We start from the raw sequence: 19577 nt of genomic DNA, 5'->3' as shown, positions 1-19577 counted from the left end.
CTTCTCCAACCTTTCCCTTATTCATTCTCATGGAAAGATAAGAGATTTATTTTAGTGGTGAAGCTGAATGGAAGAATTTGGCAGCTCCATTTATTGACTGATTGGCTTGTCTCTACAAAGTGCTCTAGTAGCTTGATGACACCTGATAAAGCCTAGTGGTGAACACCTTGCCCTGAAGATTCAGGTAAAGCTTGGTGCTACACACAACTGGCTGACTGAGACTCCTCCTGCACTTCGTTAATGAGAGGTCTATCATGGCACTGAACTTCAGCTTCATTCTCCAGTTTTTCTTTTTAAGTAATAAAGCTGACAATTTTCTTAGAACTTGTTATGATTGTGTCCAGACGTCCCTCCAAAACCAATGTTATACAGTGATAAGGGATGCTTTTCAGAGGTGGCTGGATCTAAAGATTATACTGCTAGAATCAAGGGTGTGTTATTATTAAATGAGTCCACTGAGTGGTTTGGCACAGTTCTAGATAGGATTAAGGCTGTGAGTGCCACACTCAGCCTAGGGCGGGTAGCTGCATAACCGTAAAGGACAGAAAGAGTGCTACTGTGCTCTTGTCTGTCTGCTCCATGTAGGCTGTTCCTCCTCTGTGATGCCCTTCCGCCATGCATGCTAATCTGCCTTGGAGCTAACAGACTATGGACTGAAATAACTACAAACTGTGATCCAAACAAATCTTTCTTCCTTTAACTTTGGGTACGTGGTATTTTGTCTCAACATTGCAAGAAATGTAACTAAGACAGAACTGTATTGGCTACAAAAGAGTTGACTATTAGCTTACTAAAATTTCAACAAAAAGAAGAAAAAATAACAACAACCATGTTTTCTACAGAGTGACTCCCTGGTGCTATTCAAAAGGAGAGGGAATTATATGTGGTCACCTCATATTTTTCATTATTACTATAAATTTGAGAGCACCTGGTGTTCCAGGTACTGTATTAGACACTTCATGAGCACTATTTCATTTATTCCTACAAAAAAACTTAAGATATTTGATGATAAGTAAGCTGAGGTTTATTTCTAAAGATTTACTCATTCATTCAACATGTATTTACATGTCTTTAATGAATATCTGTAATATGCCAACACTGGGTTAAAAAGCAGCCAGGATCTTTCCTCATGGAACATGGAGTTTAACTGACATACAATAATCAATTATTCCTGTGAATAAATTTAAAATTGTAACTATAATTAGTAGCATACAAGAGAGATAGAGTATAAATATGTACAATGAGAAAGCTACAAATATTGCATTCTGAGGCATGAGTGAAAATTACCTGAAGGAGGCGAGGACACATTGTGATCTGTTAGGGGGACGGGGACAGCAAAAAAGACTAGAATGTCAGGTAGAGCTGACAGTATATACAAAATCTGTGGTGTAAGGACATACAGAGATGACAAATGATACTTAAAAATGGCTAATAAGGCTGCAGCAAAGAGAGGGATGGGGGAACCGAATAGAAAGAAGGTGAGCTGTAACCCTTGCAGGAACACCAGTCAGACCATGGGGTTAGGCTCAGTAAGACATTTTTGCCTTATTTTCAGAGGACTCTAAAGCCACTGAGGAATGCTAAGCATACTGTGATGAGGCATATAATGATTCTTGTTTTCACTGCAGTTTGAACAGTAAGTCAGAATAAAGCCCAAAAGGGTGCTTTTCTATCAATCAAGAAACTGTTGACAGCATCAGGTGAAGCTAACTGGCAAATATAGTAGAAAGGTGTGTATAAGCTTAGAAATAAGTAGGGAAGCAGCGAATGGGTTAGATATGAGGCACACAGAGACACAGCTGTCAAAGTCGACACCTGCATGGCAGGACAGGGTGACTCTCGGAGTCAAGAAACTGGTGTGCCCATCAAAAAGTCTAAAGTCTTCCATTATCAGGCAATCATCAACATTTCTGCTTTTAGTAATCTGCTTAATCAGCTTTACAACAGATTCGTCCTCTCTTGCTTACAGTAAAGGTCTCCCCTTAAACATCACAACTAGACCATTCCGTTTAGGAATTTCTCGAAGTATATATATATATTACTGGACTAGAAATAAACAGTTGTACAGAGATTCATCTAGATACTGGGTCAAAAGCACACACTTGCTCTGATTTTAGGCTACATTTCTCTCTTAAACATCTATACAGTATCCAGACATACTTTGTGGAGTTGGTATAAAAAACTACTTAGAGGTGACTATAACTTTTTAGTATTAGTGGGTTTCTTTCATATTGCCCAAAAATCCAGGAGTTTATTAATGGCTATAAAAAACAAGAAACAAAGGCTAAGTATAGTTCGCCAAACATTGGTTTTTTAAATTTAAAGTATCCTACTTTGAATCTTCTTTTCTCACTTTGAAAATTCTTAAGACAGTTATAAATTTACCAAAATACCTTTTGCACTTTGTATCTGCACGAGGGATGCTTTCTTAGGTATGGATTCATAAATACCATGCCTTAACTAAAAAAGCTTTTAAAAAAAAATCAAGGCAGAATAGTTCAGTAAAAGCCTCTTAATTTGAGTATGAGCACTCCATTCCAATTAAGCTTGACAAATAAACAAATTTCATTTTTTTTGAAGTTCAAAGTAAGCAGCACACTAAAAGATGAATTGGTGTGATGACATCTGCAAATCTCAGGTCTTTATTTAGAACTTGGGTCAAATGTATAAAACTCCAAACTGAGTTATGAAAAACTAAAACCAACTCAAAATGTAAACACAATGGACAATTTGCCAGTGAAAGTTTCATTTACCTTACAAACCATAAATGTTCAAAAACCAATGGCACCATTTTACTATTGTCAGTAATAAACTGTGGATAGCAATACAGTATCTGAGAGTTGCACATGCATTCAATTATTTAATTAGTGCTCCATCTAACTCTGTTGATTAAAAAAAAGCCACTGTTTCTATAACAATTTTATAGTTTGAGAAACAGAGGTCTCTAACCAGTTATTCAGTGCTGTCACTCATGTTGCAGACTTAGTCCTATGAAGTTAATCACCACTGCATCCTATTCACCAAGGGTGATAGTCACTTTAGAGTTGGATATGTTTGAGAAATATCTTGACTCAAAGATTTCAGATGCTTTACACTAGCAGCATGCACTCATCATTCATTTTATAAGCAAAATTGGGGGTAAGTGGGCAAGGGTCACTAAATACCTCACTCACTGGTGGTGGATCTATCTTGTGACACTGCTGTCCCACCTTCTAGATATTACTCTTAAATACCTCAGATCTAAGTCATTTCTTGTCCTACCCCTGGCCAGGACTCATTATCCAATGTCAAGCTAATTACCAGGGGAACTTGGAAAAGTAGAGGAGCCCATGGAATATTAGTAAGCACTACTGTATTGTTACGCTACATTAGTCATCTCTGTACAATATGTGATTGCCCAGATGGCAAACTTTGATTGGAATTCTTCTAAAAATTAATTTGAGCATGATTTCATGCAACGAGTGTTACAAAGATTCAACATTAAAAAGAAATCTATGTTGGAGAGAAGGCATAGTGAGCATGGTTATTAGAGAGGATCAATGTGAAGGAGTAGAAGAAGATGAAATACTTAAGGGAATAAAAAAGAATAACAGTCTGAGATTCCACAGCCATGGAATCAAGCTAAATAAACTAATTAACCAAAATGACCTTGAAAGAATAAAGAAAAAAATGAAAACTGAACATAAAGTCTCAGGAGCCATAGTGTCCTCATGAGGAGTTTGGATTAGCATGTTGAATCACCAGATAATTTTAAGTAAAGAAATGACATACCTGTGGGGTAGGCAACTTCGATTGTGATGTTTTAAACTGAAATAGTATTGAAGAGATGCAATAATCTGGAACTTCATTAAGGACTTGAAATAAAGGAGGTACATATTAAAAGACAAAATACAATTTTGGTAACAGTGGATGTGTATATAATTCAAGGAACAGGGAAGAATCATGATAAGCTTGAAGCTGTGTATTGTAATGTTTGAGAGCTTGGGCCTAAAAGGAGACAGAACTACGATTTCATACTATGAAAGCAGAATAAAGAATGGGGTTAAAGAGTATTATGTCTCTAATTATAAAGTGTGTATGTTACATAATTTTGTATTAATACCATATAATGATCCAGTCCATTATATCAAACTATGTCTTACAGACGATAAGTTATTTATAAACTGGACTTGAATTTGTCTTTTTTCTGATATTAGATTATCAATAAAACCCAGTCTCTCAACTCCTCTACTTTTCTAACTTTCTGATTTTTCCTTTTTTTTTCATTTATGTATGCCTCATTCCACAGTTCCAAAAAACTCTCACCTCTTAAAAAAAAAAAAAAACAAAAAAAACAAAAAAACTTGAGGGAGATAACCAGACATTTCAAGAAGTAAAATGCTCGGGTCCTAACATTTCCTAATTTATACCTGCCAGCAAAACTTAGTAGGGAAATAGAGCAAAAAAAGAAGTTTTTCACCTCATATATTAGGTTTTATGGAACATTGTTTCATTGTTTATTATTATAAAACAATATTACCCAAAACAGTTCAACCATCTAATAAACTTGTTTTGATTTCTTCTGGCTGTGTCTTGACATTTCTAGCACTAACTTATAGATTTAGTTGAAACACTTCCTTTGTGCTCATTTCAACTCTACTTTTTACTCTCATTCCTGGAACTTTAAAATTAATAACAATTTTCACAAATATTGAGTAGATAATGGGCAAAGTGAGATGAAGACAGAATAAGGCTTGCTGTCAGTGCACTTCCTAATGCTTGGATGTACAAGAAGTTTACAGACCCAAAGAAGAACAGTGATTTTACAAGTAGGTAACAATTTTTATTGACCTCCATCTGAGTCCAATATCTTTGTTCTAAAGAGTGGAGCTAGCCCTTATAAAAGAAAATCTCTTCATGTTAGAAATCCCAACTGCCTTGTTTTCCCCAACTAAGTTATGTGTAAAACATAAAGAGAATTCTCATATCTGTTGGGATATAGGGTTGCTAGGGTGACTGTTAGAGAGTGCGAGCCTGAGACTATCAGAGATCAATAAGAGCAGGAAGGCACCAGGGGCTAAAGTTAGAAATATTAAATCTTTGGACAAGACCTTTGCTCTACAGCTTGGAGATCTAATTGGTTTTCTTTGTTTTATCTTTTAGCAATGGTTATCTTACACATGGACTCCTCTTTTCAGATCATACATTTGTTATCTCTTTCTTCTTTGTATTTCTTTAAGATATAAAGTGAGTGAAAAATCATAACCAGGGAAGAGGTGAAGCTGTTGGCAGTCATATTCCATACTTCCCATTACCTCATTATTGGCTCTACAATTTCTTCTTGGCTTATTTCTTTTCCATTATCCCTTCCAGAAGAAGATTTATACCCTAAGCTTCAAACTAAAACCTCTTCACACTACACGGAATCATCCCTACCTCCATAAATAATAATGAACTGCAATTGAAAGCATCATAACAAAGTAGTAACAATTTCTCATTCTATGTAGTTATCTCACTTAAGAAGGAGGAAGAAGGTGAAAAGGGAAAAAGAAGAGGCAGGTTTGCTTCTTAAGACCTCTGACTTCAAAGTGTGTCACATGTAAATTCCATTGATACCTTACCACTGAGCTATACTTAGACACAGATGGTTGGAAAATATAATCCTTTGTGGAGCAGCTGTATTTCAACAACAATTGCATAGGATAATTTCTATAATATAGATCCTATACCACAAACAGGAAAACAGAAATAAATCCTGATAGATTACTGGCTATGCATACAGTGTTTAAATGTGAACATCAATATAATATAATAAATCTGCAATGAAACATGACATTATTCTGCTGTTTGATTTATTTTTTTCTGGCTTGTGTGTCTGTGATGAGTTTAGTGATTATATACATAAGATGTGGCCAGACATTCCCCTGCCTGTTAGAGTTACAGTAACAAATTTTTTAAAAAAGAGATTATGCAGGGCTCTGGGGATTTAGCTCAGCGGCATAAGCGCCTGCCTTGCAATCAGGCAGTCGTCAGTTCAATCCCCGGTACCGATAAAAATGAAAAAGACAAAAAAAAAAAAAAAAAAAAAAGAGAGAGAGATTATGCCTCTAATGAAGCCTATATCTTGGAAAAAGAAGTAAGAACTTCAGTGCAGAAAATTATATAGTTTAATTAAGTAGATAAATATCATGAATAAAAAAATGGAGAGAAAGATAGGGAATGCAGGAAGTGAACTTCAGTCTGATCCTAATACAAGTCTCATTTCTTTCCTTATTTTCAAAGAAGATTTTTATTGATACATCTTAAGTATACATAATGATCAGATTTTTAATAAGGAATTTGTATCTGCATACGATATAACTTGATTCTTTTTGATTTTAAAACTCTCTCCCTTCCTCCAACCCTTTTTCCCTTCCTTATTTATGAGTTTTGTTTCCATTTTTCCTTCTTTTAGATATATATTTATTTTTTACTTTTCTATTCATTTTCTCCCCTCCATTCTTCATCCTATTTGATCATTTTCTTCCCATTTCACAATATCTATTATACATTTTGGTCCTTATCTACACTTTTGATTTCTCACACCAAAGAAATAATGTGTTATTTATATGTGTATGTCCAATTTATTTCACTTATGAGTATGGTCTCAGGGTGCATCCATTTAGAGATGTCTCAAGCTTATCCTTCTCTATGGCAAAATAGTATTCCATTATATATATATATATATATATATATATATATATATATATATATATACCCTCATCTTCTTCCATTCATCAGTTGATGGTTCATTTCCTTCTTTAAACCTCATCAGCATATTTTGGACAGAATTCTGGTCTTCTGGGCCTCCCTCTGAGTCTCTTGTTAAACTTGACTTATAGCATTCTAAGCTTTCTCTAGCAAGTTTCACTCAATTTCTCAAACTCCTCCTACAGACCAATTTGAAAGGATTCTATTCATTGTCTTAGGGGTAAAAACAACTGCTACACTTCTCATTACTCATTTTCTTGGTATTTTTTTTATCTGGTAAATTTGAAAATCAAAAGCAACCATTATGCTTAGGTCTTGTTTCTAGTATAACTGATAGTGAGACAGGTACAGTTTGGACACATTTTAAAAGTAGAGACAAAATTTTTTATTGAGAGATTAGATATACACATAAAAGAAAGAGAAAGGTCAAAATGACTGTACAGTGGAGGAAGATGATTTCCATCAAATTTGAGGGACAAAAGTTAGTTCTATTTTGATCATATTACACTCAAATAGTGTATTTATTCATCATCAAATAGGGATGTAGGTCAAGAAATTAGATATCTAAATCCAGATTGAGGCGATTTACTATGGATAGAAGGGAGAAGTAACTGGACATAAACTTGGTAATTTCCAGCCTAAAGAAGGCAGGCATATTTATTTAGATACACGAGACTAAATGAGATCACCAAAGGGATGCATATTAAAGGAAAAAGTGTTCAGATGTAAGAAAGGAAGCCTGGTGACGTTAATGATGAGAGATGATTAAGAGACCCTTCTCAAGTTTCTTTGCTTCTTAGCTGCAAAGTGGACAAAGTGTCCACATAATGGCAGATAGGTCATCTTTGAAATGAGGACTCAGAACAGCTAAGCAAAAGAAATGGATGATATGAGTTACTGTAGCAGCCTGTATGGGCTAGAATGCATATTATTTATTATAGATAACATATTTTCTTGGACTCCACTTTGCTTAAGGAACTTACAGTTCTATCATTTTCAATGAACTCAAAACTGACTCAATCTTCTAACAAGAAATAAAGAATTTCCTGACATAGTTTTTCATATTAAAATTTCCCCAAAATGAGGGCTGCACCAAGTTATTTTCTGGAATGCCATAATTTGGGTCAAGAAGAGAATAGAAAAAGAATAGACTTTTCTAGACAGAGACATAACACCAAATCATTTTAAAATTTTGTACACTCTAACTTCATAACTTTAAACTTAAGGAATTCTATAACTTAAGCCTATTAAATTCTATGTTTTTTAACAAAACACTGAATTTTCTCTAGTTTCTGCTATACTATTAATCAATGAATTTGAAGCCTTAACATCCACACAGGAAATACTGTGGAAATTAAATTATAAATAAGGATACTCTTAAGAAGCACTTAAGAGGAATTTTTAAAAGACTAAGAAAAATCTACATTAATAATAGTATATTTTTGAGACAGAATCTCAATATGCAGATCACATTGGCCTTGAATTTACGGTGATCTTGTCTCAGCCTCCTGAGTCCTGGGATTATAGACATGCACCACCATGCTCAGCATAATTATTGCATTTGTATAGTCAGAATTTACATAAATGTTTTATATTTTAGGCACTTTATATCTATTTAATATAATCATCATGAAAATCTCAAAAAACAAGTATAATTATAGCATTTGTTATACAGATGAATAAACAGACACATAGAGAAGTTTAGCAACTAGACTGTTATCTCATAGGAAAAATCAAGATCTGGATCCTAGACATCTTGCTCTAAAATCTCTCCTTGCATCTACCACACTATTATTTCATCATGACCCTCAGATTTTCCATGATTTCATTCACTGCTCAATTTTATGCTATTCTTTCCCCTAGTTATTTCTATCTATTGCTTAAACAAAGAATTTCCTATGAAGAATTCTACCATTTTTATCACTCTTCAGAAGTAAGCCCACTCTCCTTGACTTTTTATTCATTCAATTTAGAACAACATATTGAATATCCAATTTATATTAGAAATTAAATTAAGTACTAAGCTTTGCAATAAAAAGTGTGAGAAAAGGTGTCAGACATACAAATTTGAATGGACTTTAGTTTGATAAGCAATAGAATTGTGTATCAAATCCTATAAAAAGAAAAAGCAAAAGAACTGGAATAAAGTACTTCAATCTCAAGATTAAAACAAGAGCAACAGTCAGTCAGTGAAGGAGAAAACATGACATATATGCAATGTTATGAGGGAAGATACAGAGGCAAAAACAAGCATGTGAATTGAAGAAATCACAGTTACTGTAGGCCAATTTCTATTCATATTTCAAACTATTAAACATCTATTAGGTGGCGCATACCATCCTAAACACTAGGGACAAAATGGGGAATAATGCAAAATTGCCATTCTCAAGAAATTTACAATCAGATTAGGAGACACTTTTGTGAGGCCCAAGATATTTTTAGCATATGAGATGCAATAAATATACACAATAAATGTTGAAATTTTTAAAAAATTATTACAGTAAAATGATACATTGCCAATAATCTTCCTCAATATATTTCCCCTCACTTATTTCATCATTTTGTTGCTTTTTGAGCAGTTCTGGAAATTCTTTTTGTCAACGTCTTCATGAGGTGTGATACAAAAAATACCACCAGCAAGGGCTGGGGATTTAGCTCAGCAGCATAAGCGCCTGCCTTGCAAGCAGGCAGTCGCGAGTTCGATCCCTGGTACCAATAAAAAAGAAAAATACAAAAAAAAAAAAAAAAAGAATCAAAAGATAATTTTGACAAAAAAAAAATTTAAAAAAAGGGGGGGGGGCTGGGGGGTTTAGCTCAGCGGCATAAGCACCTGCCTTGAAAGCAGGCAGTCATGAGTTCGATCCCCGGTACCGATAAAAAGGAAAAAGACAAAAAAAAAAAAAAATACCACCAGTGAATGCTGCTGCCCAGTGCCATCCAACAGAAAGGCAGACTGGTAAAAGCATCCAGTGTCCTCAGCCACCTTACTCACTGGATCTGGCACCACCTGGCTTCTGGTTCTTCGCCAAAGTCCAAAGAGCATGAAAGTAAATGTTTTGAATTGAAACAGGACTTCAAAGCAGTTATGATCACCTGATTAAAGATACTTAGGATTTCCAGAACTGTCAGAAAATGGCAAGAATAATAGAGTGAATGTGTTCAAATGAAGAATATTTTGAGTTTAATTGCAATGTGCCTTCCACTGTATATTTGTTTTTATTTATACATTCACCATACTTTTTAGCCACACCACATAAATTATGATTTTTTTCCTCATCTCTGTTTAACTTGAGCTTCCCGTGAGCAACAAAATGAGGAAATACTCATCTGTGAGGATTTTGACCCTAGTTTATAGGCTATTTCCAGCTTTTCTTAATGATCTTCCCTTCATAACAAAAGAGCAGGAATTTGAGTTGGGGCTCTGATCCAATCCTAATGGCAAGGGAAAACTCTGAAGGACTTAAATCTAGGACTGACAGGAGATGGCAGAGCCCATGCTTTATGGGTTTTAATGTGCTGTTCTCTGGCTATAATGTCTCTTTTAAAAAGAGTTTAAGTCCTGCAAAATGGATATCAGTATCATAAAACAGTAAACTTCATATAGCAATTTACTTTAAACAAGAAGCTCAGATATAAAATGTTGAGAGAAAGATAAAGTAAGCATATAAGTTACTCTTAACATCTGCACCGAATAAATTTAAAATAGTAGAATTTCAGATGCTGAGAATAAAACTGTGTTTGCTGGTCAGAGTCTGCTTTGGTCCATCTGAGAAAAGCATACCAGGCAGTCTTAATAGTCTCTGTAAAGCCCTAACCATGTTTTTGCCAAGACTCTCATATAATAGTTACATGATAAGCTCCACTGTGCTTCACAGTAAATCAGGGAGTTCCACAGCTAAGTTACACGATAAGCCTTGCTATATTGAACAGTAAATCATAGAATTCCTCAATAAAGTTACACACTAAAACTCCCTAGCTTATTTATTTATTTTTTTCTTTATGGTATTACCTCCCAGTGGTGATAAAGGTCAGCCTTTCGGCTTCTGCTCAGCTGCTTGCCTTTATCCCTTCTGCATACACTTTCCAGGGAATGTGCCAAGCCCCCACTATCACGGCGAGAATGTGGGGAATATTAAACTTTACAGAAACCCAAGAGACCTCAGAACTGGAATTTGTATAGATGGACTGATGAGGAAGGAAATGAGAGGAAAGGAAGGGGATTTGAGAGGAATGGATAAGCAGGAACAAAACCTACGCAACATGATTGTACTGTAGTTCATGAGAAACCAATAGAACATAGAAGAAACATCAGTAACATTTATCTAATGAGAATTTAGTAATTGTAAACTATGACATTGTCAAGATGAAGTTGTGCTTTCCTAAAAGCATTGTGATTAGCAGTTAATGCTTATCTCTGAAACTCAGTACTCCTTAACAAAAGCACAATGTTACTTAATCTTGGAAACAGGAAAAAGTGGTCAGTGTGTCCTTTTCAGCCACATTTTCTCCAGGACATAGAGTGATACATAGAAATAAAAAACTATGGTGTTTGGGAATCAGGAAACACGAATATCACCATGAACTCATAAACTGGCCTTTTATCACAATTTGTGTATCTACCCACATAGAGTTCATTCTATTCAAGTTTAGTTATTCAAGTTTATTTAGTTTAGTTATAACTCATATACACACATATGGAAACACAAAATAAACATAACACATACAGATATGAAAATGGAAGTGTGGTATACACTAAATCATACTATGTCTCAAATGCCATTATCAATTTAAAAATGAAATGACATCTAGCTTTCCAGATGACATTCAAACCAGGTAATACATTGGCTGCTCATATTGTTAAAACTTCATTAGTGTAGAAAATAGACTACTGTACATTTGTAAGGGTATTGTCAGAAATAATTAAACAAACAACACTGGTCAAAATAAATAACCAAAGGTACTTTTTGTACTTGAATAGTCTTGTTTTTATGGAAGTTATTTGGGGATCTTCTTTCGGGGGAGGGAGCAAGTTTGTTCGGTTTCACTATTATTTATTGAAGTACTAATTCCCTCAAATTTTGCAACTCTCATTTTTTCTCTCAGTTGTCAATTAAGTTTAATAAGAACACATTGTATGGGCAAATGATGTTATGTAAATATAGTTAGTGCAGCAGTACAAGAAAAAGAAACAATAGAAATTAGAACTTCGAAAAATTCAATTTAGATTGAAATTCATTTTGCCTGTGTAAAGATATGTCATTTTTAACTATTATTTATTAACATGTCTCAAAAATTTAGGTTTAAGTGAAGTTCTAATCTTCAAAAATTTTTAAGCCTCAAAAATTGTTTTACTGTGTTTTCTGTAGAAAAGTTTTTTTTTTTAAATTCCTATGTCCCACATACAGAAGATATTATGATTACATATATCACCATAAAGATTTAGGATAAATTATATGTCCCTCTGTTTACAAGATGGCTGGCAAAATGAATGAATGGATAGATGCTCACAACAGAAAAAAAAAATTAAAAGCAAATACATTTTATTTGTTGGGCATTTAATGAGGAAAGATCTGAATTGTCCATATTTAATATTCATAATAGTTAACTCCCTTAACTACACTTTGGGTCACACTTTTATACATGGTGAAACTGAAGTCTAAGAGTAGGATGGCTTAAATGTTGACCTTAAAATTTAAGTGCTAGAAGTCTAATCCCCAAAGTTAGAAGTTAATAGCATTTGGAAGTGAGAACTTTGACAGCTGATGTGCCTTGATGGCTCTGCCTTCATGAATGAATTAACCAATTCATGAACTAAGGGATATTGGGAGCGGAGTGGCTGAGTTCTCCCACAGGGAGGTTTCCTGTAGAGCTAGCTTGCGTGTCTCTCATCCACCTTTCCTTGTGTGGTGCCCTGTGTTCCTTTGGAACTATGTAGAGTCCCACAAGCAGATTCAGTCCCTTAACCCTGGACTTTTTGGAGTCCAGAACAAAAAAAACAGATAGATAGATAGATAGATAGATAATCTTTTCTTTATAGGTCACTCAGTCTTAGATATTATGCTATAGCACAGAAAAATGGAATAAGACAGAGAAATTAATTTTCCTAAGCTCACCAATTCAGTAAAGATCAGAACCAGAATTTAAATTTAGATATACTTAGCTACCAACCCTGTGACTTTCCTCTATTCTACACTATATCAGTCATAAGAAAAGTGTCCCATGGTTTTGATCTGAACATATGGTAGCGCAAAGAGACTGTCCAGTGAATCCTGCTGCCTGTCTGGTGACAGAAACAAGGAGGAAAACCTATTCACTCGCTCTCATTTATATGGCCTAGTTCCTACAAATGACGGTAAAAATGATAGTTTTCCTCCAAATAGGGAACTTGCAGTAGGTAAGAAAAAACAAGCAAAACACAAAGCAAACTGAAAAGCTACAAATGTTAAGAAATGTCCTAATTTGAAAAAATACTTTGTAATTCAAACATATTTGGGAAACAAGTGTTCAGTGTCATTAGCCTATCTATATTCAGGGTCAGGTTGCTTTCTCAACCCTAAGAACACAATGAGAATAGAAAAGGAAAAGAGAAATACATTTTTTTAAAAAGAGGTTTTGTTTTAGAGTTCTATATTCTGCTGGTTTGAGTTGCTTGCTCATGCTCATTCAAAACAGATACTTCCTTGCATCCACCACTAGCTCAAAAAATAACCATCATCAGGACACTCCTGAACTGGCCTTGACTGCAACAGGGACTTTTCAAAGCTTAGTCACCTCTGGAACTTAGAAAAGAAGGCTACTAGATGTCTCTTTAATTTAAATCTAATTAATTTTCCTCATCAAAACCTTAGAAGCTTATTGAAAATTTTACAGGCTCTGATGATATCTGACTACCAGGGAGTGATTCATTGTACAACAGGCAAGTTTTGGCAATGTAATGAGAATCCCTTTCGTGGGAGGTTGACATCAGGTAAAGGGAGGACAATGACCCCTTTCTTATCCAACTTTAGGACTCAGTTTCTAGGAGTAGCATTTGGTGGTCTGTGCTTCCGAATGAGCAGTGTCTCTAAGGGTGGATGGTTTCCAAGCAAATTGTAGAGCTTTCTTTAACAGTCACAAATAGATTTTTCCTTTTATTGAGGAAATGTGATCTTGATGCTATCAGGAGGAAGAGCGCTTATGCAAAGAGACTGAGCTGTGCCTCAGGGGAAAACAGTGGCTATCCTGCCAGGTGAGGGGAATTATTGCTCTAATTGACAAGGTCAATGCCAATCTAGGGTCAATCAGTTTTCTGGTAAATAGCCATCCCCCAGAATGCTTGTAGAAGTATATTAGCTAGAATATTTTAAAGTGATAAAATTTCTCTTCAAATTGCGATGGTATTTGATCAGAAATATTCATTATTTTATATTGTATTCCTGTGTGAAATCGCTAATATATTCTGTTTATATATTCTGCTTATTTAATGAAGTAAATTGTACATGCTTGAGGGTGCATTCAAAGCACCACACTCTGGCCTCAACCTACATACCTGTGCGCACTACTTTTTGTTGCCCAAATATCTCCGCTACCTTTATTTTAATCTATTAGAACTACTTCAAAATATTCTGCTTTTTCAGTATCTGTGCATTTGCTTATGCAGTTTTGCTCTTACTTGTTTTTCCCCCTTTTCTGCTTCAAAGTTCTAGAAATTTTATGAAGCATCATTTCAGCTTACTACCTTAGCAGTGTGGTTTCATTCACTTCTGAGATCCCCATAGTATTAATATCAAGGACAATCACCTGGTCTTGTCACTTACTGTTAGTGTTTCTGTTTATGAAATGGTTGTTTTATTTTCTCAGACATTCCTGAGATTTTTTTTTAACTCACAACCATAACAATTCTTTCTGTTTCTCTTTTGTGAATTCCACCCTCTTTCCACAACACCTAGAATAGTTTTGTGTTCTGGAAGAACCCGCCAGATCTGTATGGTTTGAATGTTTAGGCTGAAAGTAAAATGAATGTTCAAGAGCGAAGTTAATTTTAACATATTTGATAACTACTGTTTGATTTGCATAAACGTGTTGTCATGTAATTTTTGTAAATAGCTCTGAGAAGTGTGTGATCTCAAATTTATAGGTAAAAAAAAGTAAAGCTCAGAAAAACTAAAAAACATGCCCATTGCTGCCCAGACATTTGATTATTCCAAGGGAAAGGAAAGAGGCTCTATCCCACTCATTAATAGACTCTGAATACAACACATTTCCTGGTTTATAATTTCTTTTCAATCAGTATGTAATAATCAAATTTTAATTACAGATATGATTATTCCATATTTATGTTGGAGTGACGTTTGCCTCTAAATCCCAAGTATTGCAATCTATCAGTAAGTTTATGGATTTGGCAAATTTTGTCGTATTTATCATATGGAAGTAGCATAAAGCTAGCTTTCTCTCTATGAAATTTGAAAGAAATATTAACTATCAGCAGCAGATAAGTACTAGAAGAATTTCTTGTCCCAACAGGGAACATAAGACAAATATATGAAGTTTCAATAGTTATTTAGGCCACCTTTTTTTCAAAATTTATTCCAAAGAATTTCCACAGAATTTCATCAGATGTCCTGGTTTCTTCCTTTTTTTATCTTTTTCTATGTGTGTGGTGAGGTGTTCTGTAATCAGATGTGATTTAATGGTTTAAATAATATTTTATTGTGACTTTAAGTATGCTAATATGCAATGGATGGATATAACATGGAGCATTTCCCATCAAAATTTAGCTTTAGAACTTTCTCACAGCATCTCATAAAATAAATATCCACAAAACAACCTTTGGGAAAAACTCATCAGAGTAGATCTATGGAACTATTTTAGAGAAGAGGAATGGGATCATGGAGAGGAGAAGAGATGGTCAGGGAGGGTGCTGGAGTTAAATATAGTAAAAATATTTTATATGCAAGAATACAAAGACACAATGAATCATACTGTTCCGTATAACTGACATGTACTATAAAAAGTATATATTTATGGAAATGAAGTAATATACCCAAGAAATACCTGCATACCTATGTTTATGGTGACACTATTCACAATCATTAAAGTATTACATCACCCTAGATATCTTTCAACTAGAAAGAGGGTTACAATATTTGCATGACTGAACTCAATATTTGGGATTACAATAGGATTTTCTTCATAGATTATTTTAAAAATTGGAAAGGTTGGAAAAAATGATTGTAGGTATCATATATGATATGTGTATTCTAGAGTTTAAAATTTTATGCTTCATCATTCAATTCTCCTCCACGGATTTGGGACCTGAGAGAGCACAGATGTAAACTTACTCTGCAGAGGGAATATTTCCTGTCCTTTTCTAACCACAGCCCCTTTTTGACTCTTCTGAAAATAATGCTCACTTTCTTTGGGGAGTTACTTTTCCTCATCCTTGTGTGATTATAGTGGGTCTGAAAAATACATGGTCAAGTGCTGGGCAAGTGTCACGGGCTTAGCAAACCATAATTCACATTCCCTTTGCCAGCCAACAGTCTAGTGGAGACATGTGTCCCAAACATGCCAATTAGAGTCCTCTCTAAAACTTTCAGTTTGGACCTGAAGCAGAAGAGGTCTGCTACGTTATGATCTAGATATAGGAAGAACACATTTCTGGATCTACTAATGGTCACAGAAAAACCACTTACCTTGGGAGAGACTAAAGGTGTTCAGGAACCAATAGGAACAGGGAAAGAAATGAGATAGTTTCTGAATCTTTGCTTTTCGTTTTGGGTTTCCTAATTACATGTGCTAATGCCTCTCTCTCTCTCTCTCTCTCTCTCTCTCTCTCTCTCTCTCTCTCTCATTCCCTCCCTCTCTCTGTTTACTTAGATTTCCTAGAGCTAAACAAACAAACAAACCAAAAACACCACCCTAGTCTGCTAGTGACACTACAATGTCATGTTTTTCTAAACTACTGTGCCAGGGAAAAATACATTTTTCTTTCGGTTTGGTAGGTATCTGGATGCTGAGCTTCACTAATAGTGACAAGAGATTCCCAGTTGTAAAGTTGTAAAGTATCATTGTTAAGACAAGACTGTGAGAAAAGATAGAAGACAAACCCCTGACTTTGCCAGTGAAGAAACTGAGGCATAGAAATCGAGGCAACAGAAACTGAGGCAACTTAGACAACTTGTTTAGTAATATACCACAACCATGACTAACCCATTCTACTATTTTCCACTATACTGTATTTGTCAATGCCATCCTAAAGTTTTTCCAAAATAAAGACAATGGGAGGATATGACCATATATGTAGCGAAGGCAGTTTATGTCAATGGAGAGAATTTTGGACTGAAAGTAGGAAGTCGACCTGAGTCCCATCTCTGCCCTCTCTTTAGGCAGTTTACTTAACCTCATTGAATCGGAGTTTCTTTTACTAAGAAAATGAGGTTATTAGTAACATAATTGTGCTGCACATTTCAAGTGATATTTCTACAAAAACACTTTACAAATTCTTCAACACTATTCAAGAGATATTTTAACAAATTATTTTCTGTCATCATAAATATGCTTTATTTTCCTATTTTGTAAAGTGGAAGTTTTATAACTCATTTCAGGAGCAGTTACCTCTTTATCTATATATGATAATGACCCTGTAGTTTGCAATAGCTGTTTCATCTGATTCTCAAAGTGGAAAATACTAACTAGCTGCCCTATGCCTAGAGGGCATGTTTAGCTTTCGATGCATGCAGAGTACTACTAATAGGACCATCCAATTTTTCTGATCCATATTCCTAAGGGCAGGGTCAATTGACAGAAATCTGTATTCTCAGAAATCATCGCATACTGATTAAAGCTTGAATTTTTTCAATAAAAATCATTGTGATTGAATGTATTCTATGAAATCAACATGATAAATCTCTTTATTATAAGAGAGAGACTGGATAGAAACTATGAACTTAAATCTCCTAAAAAAGCTTGTGTTACATGTGTCATTTTATTGAAGAAAACTTTCAGAGAGTGTGTGTGTGTAGTATATTTTCTTTGCTTACAATAACGATTGACTCTAAGTTCTATTATTACTCCCCACCCAACTAATATCAGACTTGACCTTGTGATTTGCTCCAACTAATGAAGCTCGACAGAACTGACATGTGCTTCTATTTAGTAGAAACTTTAAGAACCATTAATGATCCTATCCTTGTCTTATTTTTCTTTGCTATGGTACTAGCAATGTCCCAGACAGGAGGCTTTCTTTCAGTCTGTGGTGATATGTTAAATATAGTGATGTATCATACATTAATATTTTCTTTTAATGTAGAGGGTGAAACAGATATGCAAAAGAAACTCCTTGAAAAGTAAATGAATATGCATTAAAGAAATTAAATATTTGTAAGTATTTTAGTATTGGTAATTTTTCCTACACTTCATTTATTACAATTTCAAAGATTTTAAATAATGCTTTGAAATATTTTACAACTTGGAGGAAAAGTATCCAAACTTGGATAAATCAAGAACCCTAATATCAGTATATAGACATTCTTTAAAGTGAAAATGAATCATAATCACAGTGGCACTATGGATTTTTATTGTATTTACCTGACAGAATAACTGAGATCGCCCTTTGAGTCTTTGCTGTAAGTTCTTTCACCATCTTTACTCCTTGTGCAAGTAAACTTTATAGTGTCACTTGGCCATCACAAATTTTCTCCCTTGTCTTGCTCGTCAAGCAGATATAGATTTTAATGGGCAAAGATTTAAAGTCCAATTTGAATATTTATCAGTTTCACATAGAAGCCAGGTAGTGCGTATTTGGTCACAATAACATCTGGTTTGTCTTTTATTTTGAGCCTTACTGAAACAAAATGGAGGAACAACACCCTTGTCCGAAAAGAGAATTGACACACCTTCAAAATTTGCCTCAAATTCTTTTTAAATTGTATACTTTGAAAGAAAAGTCATGCAAAACAATGAACAATATATAAACCATATCCAGGACAACCTAATTTAATCCCTCTGTCCAATATCAAAGTATCAACTCACCATGAACTATGGTTGGTTTGTATAATTTAGGCATCTTTCATATTAATCTGTTTATAGGTTGTACATATCAAGGAAGAAAATGAAACCATGGAAGATAAAGAATCACCAACCCTTTGAGCTCGTTTGTTATATTTATATCTTACGAAATTGTGTCTTTAGTGCGAATTAAAAATGAGTTGTCAGGTTCCCTTAATAATTAATGTTAAAATGAGCAACTGTTTCAAGTACAACACATTCCATTTAATGTTAAACAGTGTTATATTTACTGTAATTCCACCTTTCATACTAATGTCAACCTTTAAATCTTTAATGCTTTAATCACACTTCTTTTTCTGATATCCCTTGTGAGTTCCTCCAACCAATGCCCACTCCTTTGTGATAAGGTGGGCATTTTATGCTGCAAGGGTTAGTCAGCAGCAATTGTTAATTATTAAGGAAAACAAAATGCAGCTGCTGGAAAATTGTATTTGTTCCCAGCAGGGCATGTTACCTTTAATCTCTACTGACACTGAGGCAAGTGAAGTCATAAAAGGGAAATAATGCATTTCAAGAATACGACCCCATAGAAAACTGAATTATTTCCTATAAAATTAATGAGCCTAATTACCAGACAATGTCTGCATTTGTCCTTCAATAAGTTACCCACTTTTCTGATAGAGAGTTGGACAGAAGAGAGACAGTGGAGTGGTGCCCCGAGAGAAGAGGCAGCCCTGCCGAGGTTTGGTTGAACTAGGAGAAACAGGAAGTCAGTCTCCTGTTGCACTGGGCTTCTGTTTCTCCTGGAAGACTATGGGAAGTGGAGAGACCAATGCACGCAAGTCACTGTATGGAGCCTT

This window comes from Cavia porcellus, unplaced genomic scaffold, assembly GCF_034190915.1.
Source record: "Cavia porcellus strain 051 isolate PalLab524CR breed Dunkin Hartley unplaced genomic scaffold, mCavPor4.1 scaffold_1, whole genome shotgun sequence".
Lineage (NCBI taxonomy): Eukaryota > Metazoa > Chordata > Mammalia > Rodentia > Caviidae > Cavia > Cavia porcellus.
Note: the sequence above shows the minus strand (reverse complement) of the source record.